The following is a 20,493-nucleotide window of genomic DNA, read 5'->3' as shown; positions in this document are numbered from 1 at the left end:
TATCAGGCACTTTAATATGCACTTTCAAGTATCTCATATCATAACAGGTTTTTGCTGGTAGATATAATTTATCCAACTACCCCCTTCTCTCCTCCCCTCCCCTTCCCTTCCCTTCTCTCACAAATTTTGAAGCTGAGGCTCCAAGAGGATGAGTAACTTGCTAGGATCACACAGGAGGGACCAGCATCTAAGTGCAAAGCCAGTTCCTTTTCCAGTGTCCTGACTTATCCAGGGACTCTTAAGCCTGTACTCTCTAATTTCTGATTCTTGGAATGGTTGCTTTTTTTCCCCCCCTGCATTTGCCTGGCTTCTTTTTCATGATTTAAAATGATATTCTGGATCCAGCCACACTCAGAAACCTAATTAAGTTGGTCTTTTAATATCTACCTGGGAGGCAGCATGGTTTAAAAGTATCATTGTGTGTCAGACAAGCCCTGTTTGAGTGTCATCTCTGCCACCTCTTATTTGTCTGAGTTTGGGCTAGGCACTTAATCCCATGGTATTTTGGTTTTCTAATCTATAAAAAAGAAAAATAATGGTTACTTTTTAAAGTTATTTTGAAAATTAAAAGATATAACCTATGTAAAGCAGTCTAGTGCTTTGCCTATATCAATAGATTAACTTAGCGGCTATAATTATACTCCTTTGTAAAAAAGACACTCCTGCCTCTGTTAGATGTATTCAGTACATCTGTGTTTATGTGTGGGTTCATTTGTCTATTCATACACATAACATATGATCTTATATTTACAGTCATTTCTGTATGAAAACAAAAACCAGAAGACAAGTGGCTTTCTTAGGGATGGGGGAGGTATCCTATAATGGGTATTATACAGTTAAAGATAAATAATAAAAGAATTGTAGCATTCATTCAGCAAACATTTATTGAGCTGCTACTATGGGCTAGGCTCTGTTCTAGTCTCTGGGACTATGGTAATAATAATAAGATGGTTAAAAAATGCTTCCTGGATGGAAGGTACCTTCTCATGAGGGAAAACAAACAGTAAAATAAAACAAGTAAGCTGTGTGATATGTTAGATGGTGATATGTTACAGGAAAAATAAAGCACAGGAAGGAGAAAGAATGTGGGGTTGCAGTTTTATCTGGGTGGTTTGTGATTAGAGAGGGGTCAGGAACTGTGCAACTCCAGGAGGGGTTCTTACAAAGATGGAGAGCAGAGCGTGGTGCTGACCTGAGGAATGCCCTGTCTTCTTCCAAGAGCTGAGTGTCTTTTTCTGCACCGTTTTTAGAGTGCCTCTGGCACTCTTGGAGACATTCCTGCTCAGCATGAAAGGTGGTACAGAAGTTTGTACCTGGTGGCAGGCTTTGGGGAATATACTATTATGCTTGGAAGAGGATGCCTGGTACTCTGGATGGCTTTCTGTGTAGTTGGCAGAATTAGAGGCAAACCATGTGCATTCCTTGCAGCTAAAGTACTCTCTCATACTTATCAAGACTTTTCTTTGAAATTCCCTGATAGCAGTCAGGTAAGCTAGTAAGGAGACCTTTCAGATTGAGGAGAGTGTCTTAAACAAGTGTGCTGTTCTTTTTTTTTTTTTTTTTTAATTTATTTCTTTTATTTCTTTTTTATTTTTGGCTGTGTTGGGTCTTTGTTGCTGCACGCGGGCTTTTCTCTAGTTGTGGCGAGCGGGGGCTACTTTCCTTGCGGTGCGCAGGTTTCTCATTGCCGTGGCTTCTCCTGTTGCGGAGCATGGGCTCTAGGTGCGTGGGCTTCAGTAGTTGCAGCACATGGGCTCAGTAGTTGTGGCTCACGGCTCAAGAGCGCAGGCTCAGTAGTTGTGGTGCACGGGCTTAGTTGCTCCGCGGCATGTGGGATATTCCTGGACCAGGGCTCGAACCTGGTCCCCTGCATTGGCAGGCGGATTCTTAACCACTGCGCCACCAGGGAAGCCCCAAGTGTGCCTTTTTTTTTTTTTTCCCAACACTGAATGAGAGGAGGGTACATTTAAATTTTAAAATAATCTATGAAGGATCGAGACAGGGAGAAGAGGAATAGTGTTGAGTTAATACTCCCCCACCACATTCATTTATAGGTCTGTTAATTCTTTCAGCATTTATTTATTGAGCAACTGCTATGTTCTGTGAATGGTACCAAGAAGATAAGGGCGAGTAGGTGATATCCTTGCTCACAAGGAGTGTGTACAATAGGAAGGGAGAGGAAGTACAGAAATAACCTCCTTATAAGATATTAATGTGATAACACAAGGGGAATTGAGTATAGTGGATGCTCAACACCTGTGTGTTGACCCTTGGATAAAGTAATTAGTAACTGGAGAGGTAAAGACAATAGTATGCTGGGAATTCCCTGGCAGTTCAGTGGTTAGGACTCCATGCTTTCACAGCTGTGGGCCCAGGTTCGATCCCTCGTTGGGGAACTAAGATCCCACAAGCCGCACAGTGTGGCCAAAAAAAAAAAATAATATGCTAAAAGGAGGTTAGATGAGGGAGCAGTAACATCTGACTCCATTATTAAGGACATCTTCATGGGAACTGGAAATGGGCCTTGGAGATTGGGATTTGGGCATAGCCCCTGAGTGTGGGGAGATCACTTTATTTGGTTTTGTATTTTTAGTAGGTGATAGAGAATAGGTGGTCAATAAATGTTTGTCGTTTGAATAAATAAATATTCACCAGGACAATCATGGTGAAGGGAAAACCTAGAGCAAGGGCATGGTAGAGATTGGGAAGCCCAAGGACCTTTAGGAAAGGGAAATATGCTTCAAGGTAGTAATGGGTCAGATCCTAGGAGCTCATAATTGCCAGACCAGGCAGTGGAGGATAATTGAAGCAGGCTCCAGAGAATGCACCCTGCCCCGGCAACATTGGAGGAGGGGATGGGCGGCAGGAGCATCAGGTGAGGAAACTGTTACAGCATCAGAGGCTGGAAGTAACTGGGAACTCATCTAGGCTGGCCGCAGGGATTGAAGAGGCACGAATGGAGCCAGGTAATATATTTTTTTTTAAAGACTGATTTATTATTTTATTTATTTTTATTTATTATTGGCTGCGTTGGGTCTTAGTTGCGGCCCGCGGTATCTTTTGTTGCTGTGCACGGGCTTCTCTCTAGTTGCGGCGTGCAGGTCTGATACTTTAAAGGCTGAATTGACAGCACACTAAAGTACTTCAACTGTAGCTCAGTGGAGTGATTTTGAATGCCTCCTTTTGCTATAGGAACTCTTTTTGAGAAAATGAAAGCATCAAATCAAATTCACTGGAACAACTTTTCTAAGAGTTTAGCACTATCTGAAGTCATGCTCTCAGGAACCCTTATAAACACTATGAAAGCAAAAAAATGTTAAGTAAAGTTATTATATCAACGTTTAGGTAATTTACAGCAGAGCTCAGTTTTTATATACTATAAATATAGTTTTATAGCTCTTTTGAGCCCTTTGTATATTCTATTCTAAATACACACACGCACCAGGAAAGAAGAGCGGAAATACAGAAATAACCACATATCAGTTGCTTATTTGATGCTGCATCTTGAATCAGTAACGTAGCCCAATGATAACACTGTTGTTTTTTTAATGTAAAAATTCCTTATGATCATCAGTTTTATAAAATGGTTTCTGAGAAAGCATTTCAGGAGGTTTTATGTTTTGTTTTGTTTTGTTTTCCATTTCAACAAATTTTTTTTGAATAATAATGCTATTTAGGTTTTATTTAGTACAATACATTTTTGTTAGAAAAACACTTTCAGAAAAATCAGCTTTTGCCTTCACATCTAGCATAAGTGTATAAGATTGTAAGGAGAGACAATATAAAAATGTAGGGACTTCCCTTGTGGTGCAGTGGTTAAGAATCCGCCTGCCAACATAGGGGACACAGGTTCAATCCCTGGTCCAGGAAGATCCCACACGCTGCAGAGGAACTAAGCCCGTGCGCCACAACTACTGAGCCCTCGTGCCACAACTACTGAAGCCCGCACGCCTAGAGCCTATGCTCCACAGCAGGAGAAGCCACCGCAATGAGAAGCATGCCCACCGCAACGAAGAGTAGCTCCAGCTCGCCGCAGCTAGAGAAAGCCCGTGTGCAGCAACAAAGACCCAACACAGCCAAAAATAAATAAATAAATTTAAAAAAATGTAATATGTATGATCCTTTCCCTCCAGTGTTACAGACCTCATCAATATATTCGTGTGTTAGGGTGTAAGTCCTGAAAATTGAGAAACCCAGATTCCAGCCCTGGCTTTTGTGGCACTAAGTGTGTAACCTGTACCAGACTCTTTATTTCAACAGGCCTCAGTTTTCTCTTTCATTAAATAAGTGTTTGGCCTGGCTTGGAATGATCAGGAAGGTTCTTCCCATGGTAACTCCTTGTGACTCTATGACCCATTAGAGCTACAAGGGGAAGAATCTCCCAGAAACATTGACAAATTGTAGTATTTCAAAATTCAGATTATTGAGTATTCTTCCCAAGTTCCTGACTTGTATCTTTTTTTTATGTAGGAGGCTGAAAGGCCCATGTTTACTTTCGTTGCAGAACATTGCCCTTTTCTGAGCAGAGTGCAAGGCACATGGAAGATACCCCCAAAAAACAATTGCTGGGTTTGTTTCAGCTGTGAGAGACATTAGTGTGTTAAGGGATTACTCTTGGACTTGGTCTGATCCTCTGCTGATGTCAGAAAAGCAGTTGAAACAACTCTCGCCATATCAGAAGTAAACTCTTGAATGGATGATCACAGAAACCATTATATACACTCAGGGAACATTTATTGAGGTCCTGACATTTGCTTGGCAGGCATGGTATTAAGCCCCAAGAATATAAAGTAAGTAAAAATAGGTATCCCCAGTGCCAGCTTCCACAGTAGTAGAGAAGATGGGCATTACGACTCAGTACAGACAGGTATTACTCCAATATTATGTATCAAGTGACTGTCCTCTAAATCATTGTTAAAAGTAAAATTGTGTCTTTTAAAAATGTCCAAATCTAAAAGCACCTACAAAAAATGGAAAGATAATAGGACTTATCCCAACTTCCCCTCCCCCAACTTAAGGTTCTTTCTTTTGAAGTAAGATGACAAATTCTCATCTGGTTTCTTCATGTTTCCCTTGTTCAGGTCCAAAGAACAGGGACATTTCAGCTAGTCTCAACAACCATGACAGGAGGGAGGGACATATGCAATCTCTAAGGACACTGCAGCTCCAAGTATTTAGGAATTTATAGATCAAAGTCATTTTTAGTCAGTTTTGCTGAGGTAGCAAAGACCTCATTTCACCCACCCTTTAAATGCTGTACTTGGCTTCATAAGGAAAACACTCCATTTCAAAGGTTTTATTTTGGAGTACAGTGTGACCTCAGGTTGGTAAGGATCTGCTCAATCTGAGTTTGAACAGATGGTTAGTAGTGAAAAATCTGACTTATTTGGTATTTAGACATCCCATTAAAATGCATGATAACAATTCTCACTGCATTCAACAGATGGATTTTAACCATTGTTATAAATTCTTCTCCATAATAATAATTGCTACTGTTTATTAGAGTGTAATGTTCCAGACAATGCCATAGGTATTTAAAATCATCTTACTTAATCTTTACAGTAATACTATGAGAGAGAGATTATTATTCCCCATTTTACTTGTGAAGAACCTAAGACTGCAGGTGGTTAAATATCTTATCCATATATGCTGTCTATGCTTCAGGATTTGAATTCTGGTCATTCTGACTGTAGAGTCTAAGTCCAATTCACCACTTTTCCCCCTGCTCTCACATACTTATAGCTAACATCATGCCTGTGCTTTTTAATGCATAGGCTACAGGACAGGTTGGGTAGATGAGGGTTGTGCCTGTGAGGGCACGTGAGGGAGGAGAGATTTTGGAGCTTAAACAGGAGAACCCAAGATAGTAACTGAAAGATACCACATGAGACATTATATAAAGTGAAAGTGCAGATGAAGAGGTAAATAAATCAGGCCTTGAGATGTAGCTACTACTACTGCCCCAACTACTGCCTCCCTGGTCTCCTCCTGAACAAATCAGAATCTTCAGAGTAGGATCTAAGGATTTGTATTTTTCACAAGTCCTGCGCAGATGATTCTCATATGCCCAAATGCTAGTTGGATACCAAAAGGTATGTGGAGAGAGTAAAGTGGATGAAACGGGATTTGGAATCTAAACCCAAGAGTGCTGAGTATGTTGAGGGCTGTTCCTTTTCTGAAGAACAGAGCTGAACATCAGTGAACAAAACAGACAGTGGTGAGGGTCTAGTGATTACAGATTTGGAGTGTTATTCATTCTTAATTTTGAAACCCTTTTCTGGCTATTTGTGGAAAATAAATTGACCTTTTTCTCTCACATTTTATGTGTATAAAGTGGGCCTAGCTTAAATGACCTGGTACACAAAGAGGTTGTGTTGTAAGTAGACTGGTATCATTTCACTTACTTTTTGAGCACAATATTAATTTTAAGCAAAAAGACATGGTTACTCACTCAGCTTAACTTCTAAGTATCTTATTAATTAATTCTTTTAATTCTTTATTCTATCTAGTTTCATTAAATCTTTAATTCCACAACACTTATTTTCTAGGTTTCTAGCAGTGGTGGAATGTGATATTTTGGGAAGATAGTAGTATTTTAGGTTTGTTTTGTGTGTGTGTGTGTGTGTTTAATGCTCCATATAAGCAGTTACTGTGAGTGACTCTGGAGGTATGGTTATATCTTATGGTTTGTAAATATTTTAAACTTGCTAGCGGTATTTTTTTTCTAAAACCTTGAGTGATAAGAAGATGATATGGAAGTGAATCAGTGGGAAGACAATCCAGAAGTTAATACTGAGTCTGGTGATGGGGCTCTCCTGAGGTCTTTTTATCTACAGCAATTATTATAACATCATTTTTTGCCTTTTCCATATTGTCTAACCTCTCTACTACCTAAGAAATATTTTTGGCAGGACATAAATCCATGCAGATGACTGAGAATGGCTTTACCTTAACATGGCAATTCATGCTCTAAAAAAAAAAAATCTTTGATTCTACTTCTTTTCCAGAGTATTTGTTTCTGCTCTACCAAAGCCTCCTGTTTGAGGTTTAGTTGCTCAGTTTCCCACCCTCTCTTACCCTCTCTATTTGCATGTAGACTAACAGTTTTGAGTAGGAGGGGGTGAGAACAGGATGATTCGACCAAACAAAATAGCACAGTTGGGGTAACTTTTCAGGTGCTTGCCTCTTGGTTTAAGGTTTTAGATATACCCAGCCTACAAAGGAATTTGTAGATTTCAAAGGGCAGTTTAGAAAGGAAAAGTGATGTGCAAATGTCAAATAGTTCACACAAGTTGGGTTCTTATATAATTTTTTTTTTTTAACATTCAGCCTATTTATTTATTTATTTATTTATTTATTTATTTATTTATTTATTTATTTATTTTTGGCTGTGTTGGGTCTTCGTTTCTGTGTGAGGGCTTTCTTCTAGTTGTGGCAAGTGGGGGCCAACTCTTCATCGCGGTGCGCAGGCCTCTCACTGTCGTGGCCTCTCTTGTTGTGGAGCACAGGTTCCAGACGCGCAGGCTCAGTAGTTGTGGCTCATGGGCCTAGTTGCTCTGCGGCATGTGGGATCTTCCCAGACCAGGGCTCGAACCCGTGTCCCCTGCATTGGCAGGCAGATTCTCAACCACTGCGCCACCAGGGAAGCCCCAAGTTGGGTTCTTCATTAAAGACCCTGGAAAAAACTTTTGAGTGCTTGTTAACTTTTCCAAGAAGACATTGACTAAGATCACATCACCACTATGATCATGGAAGTCCAACAACAAAAAAATTATTTGTCAAAAAGCAGAAAGAGAACCAAAAATACTGTCCCACTCACGTTTAAGAACGCAGTGCTCCTCTTCCACAAATACGATGTGCATCTCTAGGTTAGAAGGATGTGAGTTAAGGAGGTCCCAGTGGAAGGGCATCTGAAACACCGCTGGGATAGAGTGCTGTCATCGAAGGAGGCTCTCTTTTTGAATGCTGAAGAATCTCTAGTTTAAACCTGTGGAATCCTGGATGAAGGCAGCAAAGGATTATTCACCCACATTCTTGTGAATTTGAATGAGTGGTAATGCCTTAGAGTCCTAAAATTTTCTGGGCGCATATCACCCTCCTCCTACCCCTCTGCCCCATCCCCTCATTATAGCAATTGGGAGGTTTTGGAGTTTATCCATAATCTTGTGAGGTTGATGTCAAGGGTGAAAACCATATCCTTCCACAGCAAGCCCTTGTCTCTACTGTCAAATCGAGTATGGGCCCAGGTGGCCTGGCCTGCTCAGCTCTGTTGTTCAGTGCTCTGATATTATATCACTCTTTGTTGCTATCCTGCCAAGTTCTTCCAAGATGTAGGACTTTGCTTTCCATTTTGGAAAATTATTGGTTAACAGAATCCACTGCCTGTTCAACTCCTTGAATTAACAGATGTTTATTGAACAGGTTTATATACTTATTATTACATACAAAAGAGCTCACGTTAGATTCATGATATTTAAGAGTGTTGTGTGTGAGTGTGTGTGTGTATTTATATATATATATATATATATATATATTTTTTTTTTTTTTTTTTGGATTAGATGCTGTTTTCTGTGCTGGCCTTGAGCCAAGTCATTTTGCTGAGCAAACTTTCAGAGCCCTTTTCTCTGTAGGGGAGTATTACATGTAAGTTCTCTGTATTAAACAGCTTTACAGGTATCTGGTAACTTTCTGTAGTTATTCCTTTAATGAACAGAAGCAGTGGGGCTGCCCCACTGGGGCTACTGTGGCTGCGGTGATTTTTCTGGTATTTCTTTTGAAGAGGTTGCTTTAGGAAATGTGTTTTAAGCCACAGACCAGTCTTAGGTGGTAATCCTACCAGGTCACCCATTTAAATTTCCAGAAAAGGCTCAAATTATATAAAATAACCAATGAAAAACCAATAATTGGTTTCTTGGTGTTCTGCTTCTCAGATTTTCTCCTGAAGTACCTGAATAGCAGAAGAAGGTAAACTCATTTTCTTGTGAAGTCATGGGTCATAGGCCAAATTGTGCTTCCAGAAAGCTCAGTTTTTTTGAAGTTTCCAGAATGCTTGATCTTAAAAATCTATTTGAATATTATATTCTATTCCATAATATATGCCTCTTTTTTTTTAATTTGAGGTAAAAATGACATACAGTGTAATGTATAGATCTTAAGTATAGAGTTTGGTGAGTATCGACACAAGCGTACAGTGGTGTAATTTACACACCTATCAAGAATATACCTACATGTTTTAACGTAGAAGTAGTGTTTGAAGTTATTTTCCATCAAGAAAATTCATGGCCCCCCCCAAAAAAAAAGAAGAAGAAAATTCATTCCCTAAGACTATCTGCCTTTTTAATTTTGTGTCTTCTACTTGTTATACCACTCTGTATTCTCTCGGGATGATGGCAGTGGACATAGCATGATTATTCTGTTTTGAGAAGTGTGGGCCTCGTCAAGATAACTCTGCAAAATGGCTAGGCATCTTAATGGATTTTCTTTAAAGTCTAGCTAGAGAAGTTGGTTGATGTCCATTGTTTACCTAAACACCAAAAAATTCTGACTGCTCTAATTGCAAATAGTTTACCAAGTCAAGCAATAGATCTATAATCAGGAAATTAAAGATTTTTTCACTTTCATTGTTTTTTCTGGTAATCTATTTTATAATAGGGTCTTATTCACATATATATGTGATCTGCCATTTAGTTCCTTTAACATTCTTTCCAGATAACATTTGACACTCTTTCCTTTGCAGTAGTCACCTTGTAGGAATCCCACTGATGATCCACTCCCAGCTTTTTATTCTCATTTCTTGAATTCTTTCTTGAACATTGCCTGCAACTATAACTGAGCGCTTGTACTTTGTTTTCCTCCAGATTCTTTCAGAGAGCAGATATTATATCTCTCTTTCAGTAGAGACCAAGGTGTAATTATTTTAGCTAATGCAATGAACAATACATTAAGCCCACTAGATTGATTTCAATTGTAGGTATTGGTTGTAGGTAATATAGGAGATACAAAGCTGGATAAGGGATAGACCCTATGTTCAAGTAATGTTTAGTAATATTAGGGGAGCTGATGATGGTAACTAATTCTTATTAAAAGTTTTTTATGTGCTAGGTACTGTTCTGAGCATAGCACATATATTTCCTGATTTTATCTCCACAATAATCATTTAGTCTAATTAATAATGTACATGTTTTATACATTAAGTTGTGTGTCTTAGGTCAGGTTTCTTAGAAGCAGAGCCTGAGATGCAGAGTCTTGCGAAGGTGATTTATTGAGGGAGGGCTCAGCAGGAACCTGAGCAGGGGAGGGAAGCAGGATGGGGAGGGCAGTGGTCTCATTGATACCTGAAAATGCATATTCTCAGGTCTCAGGAACCCCGACTCAGGAACTCAGGGGAGTCGGGCAGCAACCTACGGTTTAACTAGTCTTCCAGGTGATTCTGATTGACACTAAAATTTGAGAACCACTTAGATAGAGGAAAAAAACAGGTAAAGATTTGGGTTTTGCTAAAAATGTAGCCTCAGCGGGATCCTTTGAGGAGTTTTGGAGCGGGAATGGCATCATAGAGGGCCAGTCAGACATTCGCTGTGGGGACTGCCTTGGGGGACAGACAGTGAAGGGAGGGGTATAATCTCCCAGAATCTCTGGAAAAGGTAGGTCTTGTGCAGCTCTGAGCCCTTAGCATTCCACACTTCCAGCAGCTGGGCAGTGAGTTTGCTGGCCTGAAGGGGGTCTAGGTGGGGCGTCCCAGTGTCCACTACACTAAGGTACAGGGGAGTTAAGTAACTAGCTCAGAGTCCCACAGCTAGTAATGGGATTTGAACTCAGGCAGTCTGGATCTAGAGTCCATCTTCCTAACCATTAGCTGTAGTGTCTCCTGTGGTCAGGACAATAATAGGAATAACAACATGGACATAAATGAACAAGAGACAGTTTAGAGGAGGGAGTTGCTTTTGACTGAGGAAAACAGAAACCCTCACGAAAGGGGTGTTATTTGATTTTGCCTTGACGTAGGAGAGATCTGGACATGTATGTACAAATTTCTGTGAGAGGCTTTCTAGGTAGAAGGAATAGCCTGAGAAAAGGCATAGTGGCATGCAAATGTGGGTTTGTGTCTAGAAACCAGTTATTCTACCGGGCTGCGATTTGGCTTATTAAAGAGTTCTGGGAGAAAAATCGTTTCATATTGGTTTGAGGCCAGGTCTTAGATATCCTTCGATGCCAGGCAATTGGCATCGAAGAAATTTAATCCGGGAAGTAACATAGTCAGAACGATATTATAGAAAGATCAACAACCTAATAAAAATGGGTGAAAGATTGAATAGACATTTCATCAAAGAAGATAGGTGATGGCTACTAAGCACGTGGAAAATATTCAACATCGTTAGTCATTAGGGAAATGCACATTAGAACCACAACGAGATACCATTACACACCTATTAAAGTGGCTAAAATTAAAAAGACTGATCATATCCAGTGTAGAGAAACTAGGACTCTCATAGACTACAAGTGAGAAAGTAAAATGGTATAACCACTTTGGAAGATAGTTTGGCAGTTTCTTAAAAAATTAAACCTACACTTACCACTGATCTAGTCATTTTCCTCTTACAGTATTTATCCAAGTCAGAGAAAGCGTATGTCCATACAGAGATGCGTACATGAATGTTCATTGTAGATTTATTTGTAATATCCAAAATATCCATCAAAAATGAATGGATAAATGATGGTCTATGCATACAATGAACTATTATTCAGCAATAAAAAGGAAAGAACTATTGATCCACCCATCAACATTGGTGAATCTCAAAATAATTATGCTGATTGAAAAGCTCAGACAAAAAAAGAGTACATACTCTATGATTCCATTTACATGAAATTCTGAAAAATACAAACTAATCTGTAGTCATAAAAAGCAGATAAGTGGTTGCTTCACAGTGGAGAGAGGAGTAGAGGGAGGGATTACAGAGGCATAAGAAAAAATTGGGGGGATGATGGATCTGTTCATTATCTTGAATGTGACTGTTTCATAGGAGTATCAAACTTATCAAATTGTACACTTCAAATATATTCAGTTGACTGTGTGTCAATCATGCCTCAATAAAAAAGAACATACAAGGGACTTCCCGGGTGGTCCAGTGGCTAAGGCTCCACACTCACAATGCAGGGGGCTGGGGTTCGAGTCCTGGTCAGGGAACTAGATTCCACATGCCTCAACTAAGTGTTCGCATGCTGCAACTAAAAGATCCCACGTGCCGCAACTAAAGATCCTGCGTGCAGCAACGAAGACCTGGCGCAGCCAAATAAATAAATAAGTAAAAACTGCAAATATTTAAAATATTAAAAAAAAAAAGAACAAACAAAGAAAAGAAGAAGAAAGATTAATATGACCACATACGTGTAGGGTGAATTTCAGGAGGAGAAACTGGGAATAAGCAGAAGCGAGACAAGTCTGGAAGCAGTGAATGTACATGATAAACCAGGACCTGCTCTTGGCTGTGGGTGTGGAAAAGAAGAAATGGATAGAAAAGTTGCTATAGAGGAAGCAGTACAGGAGTTAGGGGAATAAAGGAGAAGAAGCTGGCCAAGAGGATGCTGGTTTTTTCCACAAATGGATGGAGCTTCTGTGATGGAGGGTGTTTGAGAGCGAGCAGAGAAATTGCAGTTCAGGTTCAGGAGCATGGAATGTGGTAAGGGGCAACGATTGTGGAGCTGTCAAGCACGTAGTCGGAAATGCTGAACTAAAACTCAGGGATGGATGTGTAGATTTAGAAGACTTCATTGTAGAGGCCATTATTGAGAGCCACAAGGTCTGATAATAAAATTGCCAAGGATGACAATAAGAGAGGGTCAGTGTCAGTTAGGATTAAAATTCTTTGTCTCAGCTTCTTGTTCATTTTTTTTTAATCCATTGACTCACATGGCCTCCAAATGAATAATGAAGTTACATTTTGCATATTAAATTGAGAGAAAGTTAAACCCTTTATTACTTTCTAACTTAGGGTAGGGTAGGGAAAAAAGAGGAAAAAAAACCCCCTCTCAGACAGGCAAAAGCAAACATGTCTTTTCAGCTCTTCCTAGGTAGTATTTTGACCTTTTATCACCTGCCTTCTTTTTTTCCAAAAGAGGTAATTAAGTAGTTTAGCTTAAAAATCTTTCTTTCTTGCTCTTGCTATGGCATAGATATGTAAATAAAAGAAAAGGCAAAAATGTCAGCCAAGATACTAAGTAAAGTCGACTAGGAAGTGAGAGTAAGATTTCATTCTGATAAACCATGAGACTCAGATTTAGTTGTATTTCCAGTTATTTCAGTTTAGATATGTGTAGTCAGTTACTTCAGAAAGAGGTGTTGTAAAAAATCTGATTAATAGGGCTATAGAATGGCATTATGTGCTGTAGCTTGTTCTCCTTATTCTGAGTTCAACTGTTGTGATGTCAGAAAGCACTTCCACTTAAGGTCACTGCTTATTATTATCTAAAGAATGATTTCGTAGGCCAAAAGTTTCTGGAATTTATACTTGGCCAAGGAGTGAATTTGAGTTTATATCAGAACAAGCCAGTTGGACATTGTATTTTTCAAAAGGTAAAGCTGGGGAGAGTGAGACATCCCTGATCTCCAGCCACTAGATGCTGGTAGTACCATTCCCCTAGTCATGACCATCAAAATGTCTCCTAGGGGCACAGTCACCTCTGGTGGAGAACTACTGTGCTAACCTGACCAGATCAAGCAAAAACGTGAAAGTCTGCACATTTGTATCTTAGGTGTTGTAAGGTATGGAATAAATGGAATTTTGCCATTTAAGAAACCAATTTCTTGAACACTATGCTTGGGACAGATTGTCCTGATTATATGGAATCCATCCCAAATCAGTGTACACTTTGATACAACCACTTAGGGGAACAGTTTGTCAGTATCTAGCAGAACTTGAGAACTATAGCAATTCTGTGTCTAGTTATACCCTAGAGAAAGTCTCAAACATCTGCACAAGGATGTGTATAAGGATATTCATGGCAGAATTGTTTTGTAATAGAGAAAACTGGAAATAGCATCGTTGGATCAATCTCAAAAACAAAGTTGATAGAAAACAAAACATAGAATAATTTTTACTTTATATCTTCTGTATATGTTTTAGAAAACAGCAAAACAATGCTATATACGTTGTTTAGCTCAAATTCATGACAGTATTCACTTTTGAGGAGGAAGGGATGAAGATGAATGGGACCAGGAAGAGAAAAATGGAGGATGTCAATTTTATTTACATCTTTTTGTTTATTTTTTTAAAAAGGGCTGAAGTTATACTACAGAATGGTAAATTTCAGTGGGTAGGTTCGTGCGTATTTATTACTTATCATCTTTGCATTTTTCTTTATTTTTTTCAAATGAAGCATAAAAGAGACACTTTAATACTTCACAGTGTAAATTGATATCTTGAGTTCATTATGGGATACATTGAATTATAGCTTTTCCTGAAATATCTTTTTGCTGTAGATTTAATTTTCAGTGACATGTTTGAAGAAAGTGATTGTGCTGTGTGCTATTTCCTAGTCACATTTCCATGCACTAAGCCATGGTTTCATGATTCGTTCTTGCACAAACATGTGTAGATCTCGATTCTCACATGTTGAAATAAATGCAGCTGTGTTTATTTCAATGAGATTACATTCAAATAAACACACATGTGATCCCTTATGAGTGTGAACCCGTAAAACACTTGTTGATTTGGTTCTGAAATTGTGTGTTCAAATAAACACACTTGTTCTAAGGAAAGTTTCGCTTTACTCAAACGTTCATGCTTTGAACATGTGTTTTATAGAAGGCAGCTGTGGACCTGAGTGTCTAAAAAGAATAATAGTTCTTTAGAGTCTGTCATTGCTTTAGACAAATGCAGGGTTTATTTAATGGGCAATTTTTTAATATGTTGGTAGTTGTCTTAGGTAAGTAATTAATTAAAAATAATATTTGAATATCACATTTTATGTAATTCATTTATTTTATTTTTATTTATTTATTTATTTGGATGCACCACTCAGCTTGTGGAATCTTAGTTCCCTGACCAGGGATTGAACCTGGGCCCTCGGCAGTGAAAGTGCCGAGTCCTAACCACTGGACCACCAGGGAACTCCCGGAATTCATTTACTATTGACAGATTGACTGAATGTAATAGAATTTTAGATAAATTATATAATATGTTAAATATATTTGTGAGTATATTTTTAAGAAATATTAATGATAAATTAAAAAGTGAAGGAGCTTTTTATATTTTGGAAACTGCTTCTTGTTTAATTAAACTTGTAAATCTGTGTTTTTACATTTTAAATTTTAGAATGAAAATAGAGAAAAGTTCCAAACCGGGAAGAGTACTATGCACATTTCTATTTCTGCTGAAATGACTGTAGGTAACCTGCAAAGAAATGAGTTAACATGCTTCAGCCTTCTATAAAATATTTTAATGAAATAGAATGTAACTTATAAAGTACCAGTATTTGAGGTTTTTTCCTTAACAAATGAACCATAAGGTTATAGCAGCTAGAGGTCTTTTTTTTTCTCTCCAAAATGGGGGGGCATGGTGGATTTTTATGTGTGCTATTGTGCAGATATTTAGGAAGTAGACAGACTGACATCTGTTTTTGACCTGAAAGCCTGTTATTTTACTGTCCATGCAAGGTTTTTTGGTTTAGAAGTTTTGTCAGCCCCACAGGTTTGGGCTCTACAGCTTTTCCTCCTTGGTGTATAGCAAGAGGTGTGTGTGTGTGTGTGTGTGTGTGTGTGTGTGTGAGAGAGAGAGAGAGAGAGAGAGAGAGAGAGAGAGAGAGAAAGTGGCAGGTTGTTGATGGAGTGATGGAGTGTCTGGACATCTTTGGTCCGTCTCCTTTGCCCAGTTAGAGCCTTAGTGTTTGTGACCTGAAGGGCCCTTCCCTGCCTTCTTCTCAAGACCCATGGAACTTGCTCACCACCTCTGTGAAGCTCAGTGTGGCTTTTAGCTCCATCTCTCAGGACCAGACACAAGGTGCTATCCTTCCACTTGGTGCCACAATGGGTATATAAGTATCTCTCCACAAAGCCTGTAATTCTTTCATTAAACCCCCATTTTCTGGTCAGTCATTGCTGGATTTGGCCTTTTAAGAATTTCTATCCAGGTATTTCAGAAGGGTAAATATCTTTATGTGCATAAATTCCTTAAATATAAACTACTATAGAGAAAATAAAATTTTATGAAGTTTCAAAGGTTAATGTTTCCATTTCAGAGGTAAGGCATGAATACATTTTTTCTTTGCCAAAACCCGATACATTTGAGAATAACTATAATCCTGTTTTATTTTTCCTACTACTTACTAATTACTGAAGTTATTTTAATTTAAAATAAGAAGTGTTTTAGTTGCTTGCTGGCTTACATGTTTAGAGCCTTGCTTCTCTCTCTCGAAAGGAAGCTTCATGAGAACAGGGCCCTTTGTTTTGTTTGCTCCATATACCTAGTGCTTATAACAGGGTCTGGCACATATTAAACACTCAATAAATGTTTGTGAATGAATGCTGAATGAATAAAAGATAAGAACAAATTTCCTTTTGACTTTCATTCCTAGTCTTAATGTTTTGCTGTCAGCCCCACCAACTCCCCAAGCTAGCTACTTTATCAGTTCGGTGTGTTTTCTTTTAACTTTATTTATAATGCCATTTCCCAGGGAACATTGACAGTTTTTATGTAGTCAACTTTGTCAATCTTTTCCTTCTTGCTTTTCTTTTTGTACTTTAAGAAGGTCTTTCCTACCTCAGTGTCATTGATATACTCCCTTGTATATTCTCTTATACATGTATCTGTTTGATTCTCATGTTTAAACCTTTTAAAAAATCTGTCTGAAATTTATTGTTAATGTTGTGAGGTGGAAATCAATCTTTTTACCCCTCTTCTCCCGTCACCCCCCACCTCCAAACACACACACATACACACACACAACTAGTTGTCCCAGATCCATCTGTAGAATAGTGTGTGCTTTAACTAATTTGAAATGCTTTAATCATGTACAAATATTTTGGAACTTAAATACTGTGTTCTATTGATGTATTTTTCTGTTTCTGTGGAAATGATAGATTGAATTATATAGCTTTATAATACCTCTCTTATTGGTTTTATTAGTTTGTCAGTTTATTCTCTTGGAGATTTTCTTACATAAAGTCAAATCGTTAAGTCACTAATGAATGATAGTTGTGTCACCTTGTCCAATGTTTTCCTTTTTCTGTTTTTCTTTCTTTTCAATTTTGCTTTTGGGTAATGCATTGACTAGTACCTCTGGTACAATGCTGATTACTCCTGGTGATAGTGTACGTCCTTTCTTGTATATATATTTAGATATTTTATTTATTTATTTATTTTTTGGCCACAACACGTGGCATGTGGAATCTTAGTTCCCAGACCAGAGCTCGAACTCGTGCCCCCCTACTCTGTTAGAAGCACAAAATCTTAACCACTGGACCACCAGGGAAGTCTCTATATTTACATATTTTAATGCATCTAATATTTGACTACTATGAATGGTGTTTTTATGTCCTTCTCTTAGATCTTTTTTTATCAGATTAAGGAAATTCTCTCCTTTTCTTAGCTAAGAAATTTTATCATGAATGTGTAGTAAAATAGTTTGTTGACCTGATCATGTCATTTTTTTCTTTTACCTCTTAATATAGTGAATTGCACTGATAACATTTTCTGATGGCAATCATCCTTACATTTCTGGGCTAAACTCTATTTGATGTTATTCTTCTCCTACCCTGTTTTATTCCATTTTAAAATTTTACTTAAGAATTTTACATCTACTTTGAAGTGTGACGGAACAATAATTTTTCTTTTCTTTGCTCTTCTTACCTGGTTCTTGAATGGGGTTAAGTGAGCCTCACTTATGGATAACGGTTTGTTTCAGGTGAAAGTTATTTATTCTGAATGCTTGTGTATTAGAGCTCCTATAAAACTGCCTCAGGCTAGTGCCTTTTTTGAGGATGTAGACCTTCGGCCAGTTGCTTTAATTTTTTTACCTTGGTTAGTGTGGTGTTGGTTTTTCTGCTTGTTCTTTGGTAAGTTTTGATAAGTTATAGTTTGTTAGGAAGCCATCCATTTCATATAGACTGTAAAGTTTTTGGTATAAAGTTGTTCTTAGTGTTTTCTTATAATGCTTAATTTTTCTCTGTCTCTAGTATTTCTCATTTACTAACTTCTATTCTAATTGATTCTTTTTTGTTCTTGTTTTCTAGTGCTTGTTTTGAAATAATTCATTTATTTTCAAACTTTAATTGTCTCTAAAATGTCATTTGTCTCACTATTTTCAATGAGTACCATTTTGGTGACATCTCACAGTTTTTCTTATGTAGTGCAGTCATTGTCAGTTTGAAATATAAAAAAATTGCACTTTGATTTGCTCTTTAACCAATACACTACTTTTAGAAATAGTTTAAAGTTCCCAGTTAAATTTGTTTTGGCTGTCATTTTATTATTGATTTCTTTTGCATATTCTTTTTTTAACCTTTTTAAAATTGAACTATAGTTAATTTACAGTGTGTTAGTTTCAGGTATGTAGCAAAGTGATTCAGTTATACACACACATGCATATACACACATATTCTTTTTCTGATTCTTTTCCATTATAGGTTATTAACAAGATATTGAATATAGTTCCCTGTGGTATACATTAGGTCCTTGTTGTTTATTTTATATATAGTAGTGTGATATGTTAATCTCAAACTCCTAATTTATCTATTTTGTTTGTTAATTGATTTCATACCTTATTGTATTTAGGTTAATGAATGTGGCCTGCAGGATAACAATATTTAGAATTTTTTTTTTTTAAGTGAATGTTTTTTTAAAAAAAATTTATTTATTTATTTTATTTTTGGCTGCATTGGGTCTTTGTTGCTGCACACGGGCTTTTCTCTAGTTGCGGTGAGCAGGGGCTACTCTTCATTGCGGTGCACAGGTGCCTCTTGTTGCAGGGCACGGCCTCTAGGTGCACGGGCTCAGTAGTTGTGCCTCGTGGGCTCTGGAGTGCAGACTCAGTAGTTGTGGCACATGGGCTTAGTTGCACTGCAGCATGTCGGATCTTCCCAGACCAGGGCTTGAGCCTGTGTCCCCTGCATTGGCAGGTGGATTCTTAACCACTGCACCACCAGGAAAGCCCCAGGAATTGTTAATTTAGCCTTTGCTGTCCACTATATGATCAGTCTCTGAGTGTTTCATGTCTTCACAAAGAATGTGATTTCTTTTTATGTGGAGTCCAGAGTGTTACATATAAAATGTCTGTTAGGTTAATATTATATCCGTTAGGTTAATTTGAATATGTTATTCCTATCCTTCATAACATTATTTTTCTTTTACTTTATCTGTTATTTTCTGAGAGGGGTATTTTAAAGTCTGTCAGCATGATTTGATTGTGATTTGTTAATTTCTGCTATTTGAAAATGTTTTCTTTTTATATTTCAAAAACTGTTGTTAAGTGTATAAGAATCAGTAACTCTTATTCACTCTTGGAAGATTATTCTTTTTGGTAATGTAAATATTTCTTTTTCCCTTTTAATGATTTTTCTCCTTGATTTCTTTTTTGTCTGGTGTCACTGTTGCTATATGTACTTTCTCTTTCCATTTGCCTGCTGTATAGTTTCATATCCCTGAATTTTAAAACTTTATGTGTCATTTTGTTTTAGGATGTCTTTTATGGATGTGGACATAGATTTTTATTTTTTAATTTAGTCTGAGCATGTCTCTGACAGTGTGTTAATATTTACTGTGACTTACACCTGCTAATTTTTTTATATTACCCTCTCTTTGTTTCCATTTTCCATACTATCATTGGAATGATTACATTTCTTTGTTTTATTCTTTATTTGCTCTGCTGGTTTGAATAGCATACATTTCTTTCCTACTTCGTGATCACTTTTGTTTGTTTGCTTGTTTGTTTATTTATTTGTTTTCCTTCAGTTTTATTTAGATATAGTTGACGTACATCTCTGTGCAAATTTAAGGTATACAGCATTAATGATTTGACTTACATATATTATTAAATGTTTACTACAGTAAGTTTAGTTGACTTAATATATCCATCATCTCATATAGATCCCCCCACAAAAAAAGAAAAAAAAGTTCTTTGACTTTTAGGATTTACTGTCTTAGCATCTTTCAAATATACCATACAACAGTGTTAACTAGTTATCATGCTGTACATTACATCCCCAGTACTTATTTATATTATAACTGGAAGTTTGTATCTTTTGACCCCCTTCCTCCAATTCCCCCACCTTCACACACAATATATATATATATTTTTTTTTCTTTTTTTAATATATTTATTTATTTATTTTTGGCTGTGTTGGGTCTTCGTTGCTGCACACGGGCTTTCTCTAGTTGTGGCGAGATGGGGCTACTCTTTGTTGCGGTGTGTGGGCTTCTCATTGCTTTGGCTTTTCTTGTTGTGGAGCACAGGCTCTAGGCGCATGCAGCCTCAGTAGTTGTGGCTCGCAGGCTCAGTAGT

General features: G+C 37.7%; 1 protein-coding gene and 1 non-coding gene across 10 annotated transcripts in view; one reads left to right on the top strand and one right to left on the bottom strand.

Annotated features, from left to right (window-relative positions):
• BBX (BBX high mobility group box domain containing) overlaps window positions 1–20,493 on the top strand; it is a 286,046-nt gene that overhangs the window by 24,440 nt on the left and 241,113 nt on the right. The gene's annotated exons all lie outside the window — the stretch shown is intronic.
• Window positions 15,034–15,106, bottom strand: TRNAE-UUC (transfer RNA glutamic acid (anticodon UUC)). Its single transcript has one exon. It is a non-coding gene; the product is annotated as a tRNA-Glu (tRNA).

The sequence above is a fragment of the Balaenoptera ricei genome, chromosome 4 (genome assembly GCF_028023285.1).
Source record: "Balaenoptera ricei isolate mBalRic1 chromosome 4, mBalRic1.hap2, whole genome shotgun sequence".
NCBI lineage: Eukaryota > Metazoa > Chordata > Mammalia > Artiodactyla > Balaenopteridae > Balaenoptera > Balaenoptera ricei.
Note: the sequence above shows the minus strand (reverse complement) of the source record. Positions and strands in the feature narration are given on the sequence as shown.